Source organism: Theobroma cacao, chromosome 5 (genome assembly GCF_000208745.1).
Source record: "Theobroma cacao cultivar B97-61/B2 chromosome 5, Criollo_cocoa_genome_V2, whole genome shotgun sequence".
NCBI lineage: Eukaryota > Viridiplantae > Streptophyta > Magnoliopsida > Malvales > Malvaceae > Theobroma > Theobroma cacao.
In genome coordinates this window covers 8,966,556-8,977,869 of record NC_030854.1, presented here as the reverse complement: position 1 = coordinate 8,977,869, position 11,314 = coordinate 8,966,556, and the positions used below count along the sequence as shown (strand labels likewise).

Below are 11,314 nucleotides of genomic sequence, written 5' to 3'. Positions count from 1 at the left end.
AAAGGTAGAAATCAAGCTAAAGTCGAAAAATCTTACCGTTAGACATGTAAACGGACAAAAAACGTGATTTCCCGTTTGAATTTTCTAGTTTTCCTTTGGTTTTTCTCTTTTCTTCCTTTCCTCTCTATTTTCTCTCTTGTTCTCTCCTTATGGCCGGCCATCACCTGATGTGGGGTTTAAATGGGTTGACTTTCCTTTAAAAAAAATATTAAATCATTAAAAAGTGCCATGTGTCACTTTCCCATTGGCCCGTTTTTAATTTTTGTCCTTTAAACTTCAATTTTTCACCACTTAGAATACCATAGTTATTCATACCAAAAATAAATAAATCCTATAATTTTGACAAGTTTTGGGTGGTGAAAATTATGGTTTTTACCCTGGGGTGATAAAATTACCGTTTTGCCCTTATGTTTCAAAAATTGCCAGAATTGAAATTTTTCACTTCCGATCATTAAATTATACTCCAAATAGTTAATCTTGGTAAAAATTTTCACTTCATGATCAAATTATTATCTTAGGTGGGAAAATGATGATTTTGCCCCTGAACATCAAAATTTTTATTTTTTCCCCAAAATGAACCCTCGAACTTCGAACAATCATTTTTAGTCATTCCTGGACTGTAAAATTTTAAATTTCATCCTACAATTCCTATTTGAACTAGTTCGAGGTTAAATCAACTCAAGTGTACCGTTAGGTACAATACTGGGTTTCGTCTATTCTTAGGAACTTTCTTAGCGTAATAACATGCTACTTAGTGCATGTATGTCATGACATGTGTTTATAGGGTCGGGTTTTACACAACGCCAAGGAACAGCTATGTTTTCAAAATAAAAACATGATTTATGCGTACATAACTTTTTAACAGCCTTGGCGGACTCGGTTGAGATAGCTCTCAGCCAAGGTATCCTTGATAACTGAGCATGAGAATGATTTTGGCACGAGCCAAACATTTCAGGAAATCATAAGCCTCGTTGTTTATTTTGGTGAAATGAATCTATTTTATCTTATTAAAATGAGTTCGAAATGCTGAAAATCATTTTTATGCTAATATATTTTATCTATCTCCATTCACTCAGCTTTAGATATTTTAGATGGTATTTGTTTACTCACTGAGATTATATAATCTCACCACCCTACTTTCCACCCATTTCAGGCTCAGGATAGTCGGTAGATAGCTCATTTCGTTGAGGGCTACAGTTGGACTTGCATCCTCAAAAACTGTAGGTTTATCGCTTTTGATACTTTTGGTCGTTCATGGGCCCACATGTCACTGTAAATTAAATTTTATACTTTGGTTATCTGTATTACAGTATGTATGAATTTATTTAGCTTTTATACTACAAAAATTATTTACCGGTAACTCTATAAATATTATTTTATAAGAAAATAAAATATTTTATTGAATATTTTTATTATATTCAATTAGTCATAATTTTATTTTAAATGAAGGTTTTAGACGTTTAAACTTATTTTTGATTATGAATTATGGGTTTTATACTCGCATACTACATTTTTAGTTGGTTTCAAAATTTTTAGGAAAAAATGACTAAAATGCCCGTGTGAGACAAAAATCATTTTTTTTATTGATTTAAGTTGGAAATAGCTTAAAATCTTTTAGAACATGATATTTGGAAACGGTTACTTACAGGGGAAATGAGAAACTGATATTAATGTCTTACGGGGTTTCGATTGACATTTCGGGTAATGAGTGTCAATCGGGACACCGCGGCAGTTGTCATGGGCTCGAGGGGAGTACCAGGTCGTGACACAAGGGGACGGAACTCCACTCCACCACAAATCAAATCAGCATCTGGAATTCATTCCTCGAACGGAAACACGAATCCATAAATAAGGCCATCATGCATTTATCATTCACATTTTCCTCATCGAACCTCAATCCACATTTATCCAGCTTCAATCGTCTTTAAGCTCGGTTAGGTTCTAAGTGTTTGTAAATCTCCAAGGCATCATTTAATCAAATCGTCTCATCATATCATTCACCTAGGGTAATCTACTCCTAAGGGTTCATCATAGCCTCTAAACATCTTAGTCTAGACACACAAAGCATAGGCCACCCATATGGCTCACATCACAGCACACAATCACACATGATTCGCATATATACATATACACATCTATTGTTCTTTAGCCTAGGTTCATTCGTCTATGCATATATATTTTATTCTAATACCATGGCAGCGCATCTATCATGCATTACACATTACATGCATTTTATTTAAACCCATTCATGGTGAAAAATTAGAGGTAATCCCACTACTAAGCTCAACTTTAGCCTCCAACTATCCTCTAGCTCACCAATGCGTCCAATTACTTCGTTTCCCCTTTAGAACACATCAAACATCCAATTATTAGTTAAATCTTGGCTTTCAAAAAAATGCCAACTTTTCCACAATTAACCAAATCTTAGCAATCCAACTATTTAAGCTCAAATTCTTCATTAATGAGCTAAACCCATACCTTAGAAGCTAGATTGCATGAGACTTAGCTCCAAATTCTCCAATCCAAACCAAAGAAGGAAAATTACCAAATATGTAGAAAATCAGATTTTAGAGTTATTAACCGATTAAATTGAAAAATAATCAGTAAAAACATTAAATCTTACCTCTAATATGGTTTCTCAAGCTCTAAATAACCTCAAATGGCTCTAAAAATCAATTTGGGAGTTAGGGTTTTGAGTTTTCTAGAGAGAGAAAAAGAGAAAGAGTTGAGAGAGAAATAAAGCGGAATCGCGCAAAACCCCTTTTTATTTTTACCTTTCTTTAATGATGTATAGATACATTTGGTAATGTATCTATACATCTGCCCTAATTTCAAGTAAATGTATCGATACATTTACGCAATGTATTGATATATTTAAGGTAGAATGATCTTGGGTGCTTTTTGCTTCAAATGTATCGATACATTGGAACAATGTATCGATACATGTTAATCAATTTCGAAATCTATCGATATTGTAATATCCCGTACTTTGATAAGGTGGCTAATAAAGCTTATCGGATGCCAATTGAAGTTAATTATAATGTTTAAAAGTAATGAAAGATGAAAGGAATAGTTTGAGATAAAATCTTTCGCACGTGAGAAAATAATAATAAAATAATAAAATTTTTATCAAGGAAGAATTTACGAGATCAAAAGTGATTCGGAAGTGAATTGAGGCATAATAAGATATTTTGGGTACCAAGGAGACAAGAGGGAAATTTTGAAATAAAATAATATTTTATTAATAAAATAATATTAAAATATTAATATTTTATTCAGTGTCAAAATTTTTCATGAATGAGGAGTACATGGTCAATCTAAGTGGGGGAGAAGAAGAACGAGAAAATTTTGGAGAAAAATGACGTTAATGGGGCCCGCATGTCTTTATTAAATAAAGCTAGCAACGGTAAGTAAATATTTAAATATTTCGGTGATACCGCGTTAGAGCATAAATTTGATATTTTATTGGTACAAGTGTTAAAGAAGAAAAAAGAAAAGAAATTAGAATTAAAAGATTGTGGAGGATACAATTAAAAAGAATGAAACCCTTGAAGGGTCAAATAGTAATTTTGCCATTTGCTTGGTTAAAGCTTCCCAAGGAAGCTTTGACTCATTTCTTTTTCAGCCATGACCGTCCTTATCCTCTCCCACCAGATATTTTCTTCTTCTTCCTCATCCTTCCCATGCCATTTTCATTCCACCTCCATGAAAATCAAATTTTTCATGTGATTTTCCTTATTTTCTTTCATTTCTTTTCTTTTCTTACTTCTTTCTTCTCCAAACTTCTTAGGCATCAAACCTGCAGCTTCTAACCCCAATTTCCAGCACTTCTAAAACCTAGGAGAGAGAAACAAAAATCTCTTTTTGTTTCCTTTATTTTCTATTTCTACTTCACTTTCAACAACACTTGAATTTTTGGCTTCAAATCTTCATTTTTAAGGCTGAAAGGTATATATTTCCAACTTTGAAATTTTTAAATTTAGTATATTTTCAGATTTTATTTCCTAATTTCTTCAAGTTATTTTTCTTGAAAATATTAGGTTTTTGTTGATCTTCATGCCTCCAAGCTCACCAAGGTAAAGAATCTTTACATTTGGAATAGTTGATATGATGGGTTTGAGAATTAGACTAGAAATTTAGGTCAAATGTTAGGTTAGAGGGTAGATTGCCTAATGTAAATTTATTAGAATTATTAGATTTAATTTATGACTTGATTGAGGTTGTTATGGTTTATTGGTAAATATAGGTTTTAATGGTATTTCGGGACTACCAGGATTAAGACTTTGTGGACGTTAGTCTTGTAAGTTGCCATTATTGAGGTGAGTGAACTTGCATAAAAATGTTTTGGGATTAAAGCGTATGTGTTCGAATGAATTTCATGAAATGTTTTATTGGCCTTTTCTTTAAAATATGCATGGGAACAAGCCCTTGATGAAACATTTTTATTTTGTGGAATGTGACTATGACGAATCCATGTGCTATTGTATTATGTTGGTATATATATATATATATATGTTGTGTGTTGATAATTATGACCATGCATGTGCGGTGTGGGAGTGCACATGCCAGTGATAACAGGGTGAGGGAGTGTGGATGATGAGATTGCCTATGGGCACGATGTGGGAGGAGCACATGATGGCATTAGTTGTGCACGATGTGGGGGTGCACAAGATGATGATGATATATGCCATGTGCGCGATGTGGGGGGAGCACATGATGGCATTAGTTGTGCACGATGTGGGGGTGCACACGATGACTCTGGCTATGTGCGGTGCAGAATGCACATGAGCTAGGTGAGGTGGTGGTTGTATACATGCTTGTATATATATATGCTATAAATATGTTTTTTTATATGCTATAGAAAAGGTTATGAAAATAATATGTGATTGCATTGAATATTGAGAAAACTTGATTATTGTTAATGTGCTTGATTTAATGTACAATGTGGCATGAGTGGATTTTCTTTGTGGCAGTGAAAACCCTTAGATTTTATCCGGCCAGAATTTCGTTGCAGCGAGAATGCCTTTTCACTGCGGTGAGAATCAATCTATTAGGCTTGACTTGCTTGAATTCTACTAAAGTTTTCACTCTTCAACTTCTTTGTTGTTCATGGATCCTTCATCATCAAGTGATTAAACAACCAAGGGTTTAAATGAGGGGTTTTTAGTAAGAAATAAACTAAATTGCATTGTTTTTGAACTTAAGTGCATCATGATCTCTAAACCTTCCTTAACGTTGCTTGTTCCCTTCTTATGTTTACTCACTGGGTTTATACTCACGTTTTTAAACTTCATGTTCTAGATTTTCTGAGTTAAAGGTGACTGGTCCTAGGACGAGGTGCTCCTCCCTATCCATTGCTCGGTAGGTTTACCATGACATTAAATGTTAGCAACAGTGCCCAGAGTCACTCCGCTAACGGTCAAGGTCTAATTATGTGTATATGAATGCTTGATGTGAAATGCTAAGACTCATTTGTCAAGCTATATATGTATATTATGGTTGGTGATGCCATTATGAATACATAATGGGGTCTTATGAATTGTTTTCAACGGAATTATATTTGAACATTACGAATTTTAGATTTTAAAGACATATGGATTAATGTACAAGATTATATAAATAGGCTTGCTTGGGCTTAGTGGGCTGAGCCCATTGGGCCCTTGCACCTGTTATGGCTCGAAAATTACGCTGTGATAGATACATCCTTAAATATATCGATAGAATTCCTCTAGAGCACCCCATATTGTTTTTCCTGTCAAGAATGTACAATACATAAGGGAATGTATCGATACATTTTTCCCTGTAGGCAGTTTTAAGTTTCCAAAACTTCCAAAAATCTAATTTTAACACCCCAAAATCATTCCTTGTTGATATCACACTGCCAATCATTCATTTAACTTAATTCCATACAAATAAATCCACAAACATAACATCAAACTTAGATCAAAATCTCAAACTATGGGATTTATCACATCTTTCCTCAAAATTTGCCTAAGATTTCATTTATCTACATATATATCCTCAAACACTTGGCATACGTAACATATCATCCATTAACTTACTTTACATCGAAAATTGAGGGTGTTACATTCTCCCCTCCTTATAAGAAATTCTTCCCCAAATTTCAAATCATACTCCACAAGTTACAATTTTAATCTTTATATAAGTGGGGATATTGTTAGGAATTTTGAGAATATGGTGCCTTGGAAAGCAAGTATATTCTCATGCTTAATGTCATTAAATTTATTTGTAATGAAAGTACGTTTTGATAATAAGACTAAGAGTTGTTTTAAGTCAGCATTCATTATCTAGTTACTAAGGTACCATGATTCTATTGAGATATTAAAATACATTTGTATGAAGAGTCATACTTAAGAGACATGTATTTTAATTGAATCTAAAAACTGTTCACAACCATATAATAAAGCTGGTCTCTTTATTGTGGTAAGGCTGTAGTGTTCAGATTACTTCCAACGAAACGAATGTGATTCATTTCAAGGGAATGATAAGCTCAAATAATCAAAATGGTTGACTTCGAGTAATGACACTATAACATTAACTGGAATCATGTGAGAATCAAATTTAAGTTTAACCGTTACTTAAATCTTGATCTCACACTTATGCATTTACTTATAGTAGAGCTGAACTCTTGATGGATAGTGGACTCGTATTTAATCTCCTTATAATCTTTGATGTACCATGAGCATGATCATCATAAAGCATCGATCTAGTCTCCGTATTTTGGGATTATAATCAAGATGAACATCTGGGAACATATATCCAAAGAATGGAGTTCATACCATTAACATCACTTCTAATGATTTCAGGAAAATTGGTGATTAATCTAGGCCCAGTGGATTGATGAATTAGCTACTCATCACATATAGATACTCAACAGATTAGATTTAGAGTACTGAATCACTAATTGGATGAAATTTGAGACTAGGGACAAAATTGACATAAAAGGTAAAACAGTAATTTCACCTTTTGTCATTGGATGGTTATGAGGGTTCACAATATAAGGTTTTCAATTGGACAACTAATAATTAATATCAAGTATTGAATTATTTCTTGTAATTATAGTTAATCTAAGAATACAACTATGAATCTTTAGTGGAGTAATTTCTTGGTTAATAAGCTTGAATTATTTTTTTAATGAGATTAAGAATAATTCTAAGTTTATTGGAGCTTGGAATACCTATGTCCAAATAGATTCACCACTTAGCTTCATAGAATTCAACTTGTTTAAGTTGGAATGCATGTTTTATTTGATTAATTAAATTGTGTACAAAAATGGCAGCTTTAACATGTTCGTCTTAATTTGATAAGAAAACATGTTTGGTCTTAATTTAGACAAGAAAATATGTTTGTCTTAATTTAAGATATGAAAAATATTTTTTGTCTTAATCTAGACAAGAAAACATATTTGTCTCAATTTAGACAAGAAAAAATATTTTTGTCTTAATTAAAGACAAGAGTTGTCTTAAATTAAGATAATGCTAGGAGGATTCTTGCAAAATAAATCTAGATAACCATGTTAATAAAAGGAGACCCCATGTTTGACTATTACTATTTTATTTATTATTAATTCTTTTTAAATAAAGATGGATAATAATAAAATAAGAGTTATTATTCAATAAAGAGTTTTATTTTATCAAGAACTCTAAATGATAATTAAAGAATTAAATTATTTATTCATTAATTTTAATTTTCATAATTATGGAGCATGTTTGATGCTCCATAACTCTAAATGGATGGTCATGATCAATTCAAAGGTGTTTGATTTTGATTAAGCCTTTGAGGCAAGAGTTTTAATAAAAAGAGAAGAGATTGGAAGAAAAAAAAAGGAAAAATTTCAACCGTCACTTCTCTCCTCCTCCTCCAAACTTTGCCGTATCTTTCTTCCTTTCTCCCATTCTTGGTTGAATTTTATGAAAGAAAATAGCCATTAATTTTTAGGAAGCAAAGAGAGACAAAATCGGTTGCCATCTTATAGTTTAGCATTCCACACCTTGTCCACTCAAGGTTCAAGTTGAAAGCATTCTTAAAGAATAAGTGGTAAACTTGTTTGGTCGAGAAATCATTCATTGGTGTGGTGGTATCCGAAAATAAGAATCTCAAAATAAAAGGTATGTTTTTTTTACTTAATAGATTCTTATTTATTTTAAAGATGTGATTATGTTACTTGCAATAAGAATGATGTGTGTTTCTGCTTGTGTAATTAAATTGCTTGCTTTCTTTATAAAAAAAATTTTTTGAAATCCATGCTTTACACAATCACATCAATCCACTAAAATCCTAATCCAACAGATATTTCTTTTGCATTTCCTCCTCGAGTTCCCATGTGACTTATTCAATCGAATGGCTTCACCACAATACTTTCACCATAGCAATGTCCTTGGAGCGAAGCCGTTTTATTTGCCGAACGAATATTACTTCGAGCTGTTCCTCATAACTAAGTCCATTTTGCAATTAGACTTCATCATATCATATCACATGCGAAGGATCAAGAACATATTTCCTAAGCATGGATATATGGAAAACTGGATGAACATAAGACAAATTAGGCGGTAATGCCAACTGATAAGCAACTGTGCCCACGCGCTTTAATATTTCAAAAGGTCCGATGTACTTAGGGCTCATTTTCCCTTTCTTCCCAAATTTCTAAACCCCTTTGGTTGGCAAAATTTTTAAAAACACATAGTCGCCAACTTCAAACTCTAAAGGTTTTTGCTTATTATCAACGTAAGACTTTTGGTGCCTATGAGCCATTAACATCCTTCCTCATATCACCTGAATGCATCGCTCTAGTTCATGGACCATCTCCAACCCTAAGAGCTTTTGTTCCCCAACTTGAAACGAACCAATAGGCGATCTAAATCTTTGCCCATACAAAGCCTCATAAGGACCCATACCAATTGTTGCTTGATGGCTATTGTTATACGCAAACTCGGCCAAAAGCAAATAATAGTTCCACAAAACTCCAAAGTTGAGCATAATCGCTCTCAACATATCTTCAACCATCTAGATGGTGCGCTCGGATAAGCCATCTGTCTGTGGGTGGATGTTAGTTAAAATCCTACTACACAAGTATACGTATCGAATAGATAGTATATTAGCAAGTAGAGTATCGATCCCACATAGAATTGATTTAAAATTTTACTAAGTACTAAAATTAGAACAATTTAATCTTATCCAAACACTCAAAATTAATTGATCAACTAAACTAATTAACTAAAATTTAAACCAACAAGAAAAATCAAAAATAATAATAACTAAAGAAACTATCAAATCAAACAAGCCTAAGATTACAATATCCCTCACACTTCATCTAAATCTTACCTCTCTTCCTTAACTTATTTCAATGGGTTGAATTGCTAACCTAGAGTCCTAAATTATTTATAAGGGTCTCCTAACTCATCTTATAAAAATATTTATTTTAACCAAAACACTATATCCCTATGTGAATTGAAATTAAAATAGATTCATTAAGTTCAGGCTCTAATTTGGCTACATATGGCCTATAGGTATATCTCTATCCTATACGCAAATCAATTAATATGATCATATCCTATCCCAATTTTACTCTACACTAAACTCCCTTTCCCAAGTTTGTTTAGGTTCCTAGATCAATTTAATTGGAGGCCAAGCAATTAAAAGCATTAAGAACAAATTGGAATAAACAATTCAAATCTCATTAAAAATAAGTAAGAAAGAGATTAAAAACTTAGATTACATGTGAGTTCAATTACAATCCTAGAATAAGAAAATTAGCTACTCATAATTGCCAAATAAAATACCATTGTATAAAATTCAACCATTGAAACTAACAAGAACAATAAAAGCCAAGGAAGAAAACAAAACAATACTTGCCACCTTGATCTCCAAATTTCAGCCTCAACTTCTAGCTTATTGAATCTCCAAAGGTTGTCTCTCTAATGTTGTTAAACATATCCTATTTATACTAATAAGCTTAACCTAAAGTTCCTTAAGCTGATCTAGGGTTTAATTAGGCTTAAAAGTGTAATGAGAGGCCCAAAAAATCAATTGTCAATTTTTACAATTTTCCATTCCCGGCACAATACGTCCAACCATTTTCAGATGCAATTTTCTCTATCTTCGAGGCAGAACTGGGTAAAGTGATCCCATGAAAGTTGTAGCTCTATCTCTTAGATTTCGAATGGTCTAAGAATCGTATTATTGGGAGTTTTGTAACTCGAGTTATGCCCAAAACACTAAAGCATATGCAAGCAAACTTTCAGGTCTTTCAACATCTCACATTCCAAATTAAGCCCAATTCTTTTATTCCTAAAAAAATATAAAAACTAATAAATAATAACTAAATTAAAAAGAATAACATAAAATTAAAATAACTCAGTTAAAAATAAACTAATTATAAAAACAACTAAAAATAAATAAATTATAATTGAAAATTGAGGACTTAGCTAATATTTAATAACGAAATTGGACTAAAATAATTCTATAAAATAGAACTAGAATCCAATCTTGTGCCTAAGGCCACTTGCAATCTCCTCCAAAATTAACTCGTAAATTATAGTCCTCTGTCAGACACTATCGTTACTAGGACACCATATAGTTTTACTGTAAAACCTGACCCTATAAACACATGTCGTGACATACATGCACTGAGTAGCATGTTATTATGCTAGGAAAAGCACCTAAGAATAGACGAAACTCGGTATTGTACCTAATGGTACACTTGAGTTGATATAACCTCGAACTAGTTCAAATAGGAATTGTAGGATGAAATTTAATATTTTATAGTCAATGAATGACTAAAAATGATTGTTCGGAGTTCGAGGGTTCATTTGGGGTAAAATTGGAAATTTGGATGTTTAGGGGTAAAATCGTCATTTTGCCACCTAAGATAATAATTTGATCATGGAGTGAAATTTTTGATCAAGATTAACTATTTGGAGTATAATTTACTGATAGGAAGTGAAAAAGTTTAATTCTGGTGATTTCTAGAGTGTAGGGGCAAAATCGTAATTTTACCACCCGCGGACAAAATTTGAGATTTTGAGAGAATTTAGATCAAAGTTGACAAATTGGAGAATGGTATGAGTATAAGGGATGAAAAATATGTCTATGGGTAATTTTTCAGTTTTTTGGGCAAAAATATAATTTTTCACTTTTACAGGGGCAAAAGTGTAAATTTTAAAAAATTACTCCACCGAGACTTTGGATAAGTCTGAGAATTTTATCTAAGCTATGGATATGTGGGACAAGTGTATGGTGAAAATTTGGAAACAAATGGATGAAATTTTAAAAATGGGCCAATGGGAAAGTGACA

At 32.5% G+C, this 11,314-nt stretch overlaps 2 long non-coding RNA genes across 2 annotated transcripts in view; both read left to right on the top strand.

The window, feature by feature from the left end:
- Positions 1-1,193, top strand: part of LOC108662206 — a 4,640-nt gene extending 3,447 nt beyond the window's left edge. The window contains exon 3 of the long non-coding RNA XR_001928010.1: positions 1,154-1,193. This is a non-coding gene — a long non-coding RNA (uncharacterized LOC108662206). The remainder of the gene's footprint in view (positions 1-1,153) is intronic.
- On the top strand, positions 4,039-5,037 carry LOC108662211. The gene is made up of 3 exons (XR_001928015.1): positions 4,039-4,076; positions 4,247-4,319; positions 4,974-5,037. It is a non-coding gene; the product is annotated as an uncharacterized LOC108662211 (long non-coding RNA).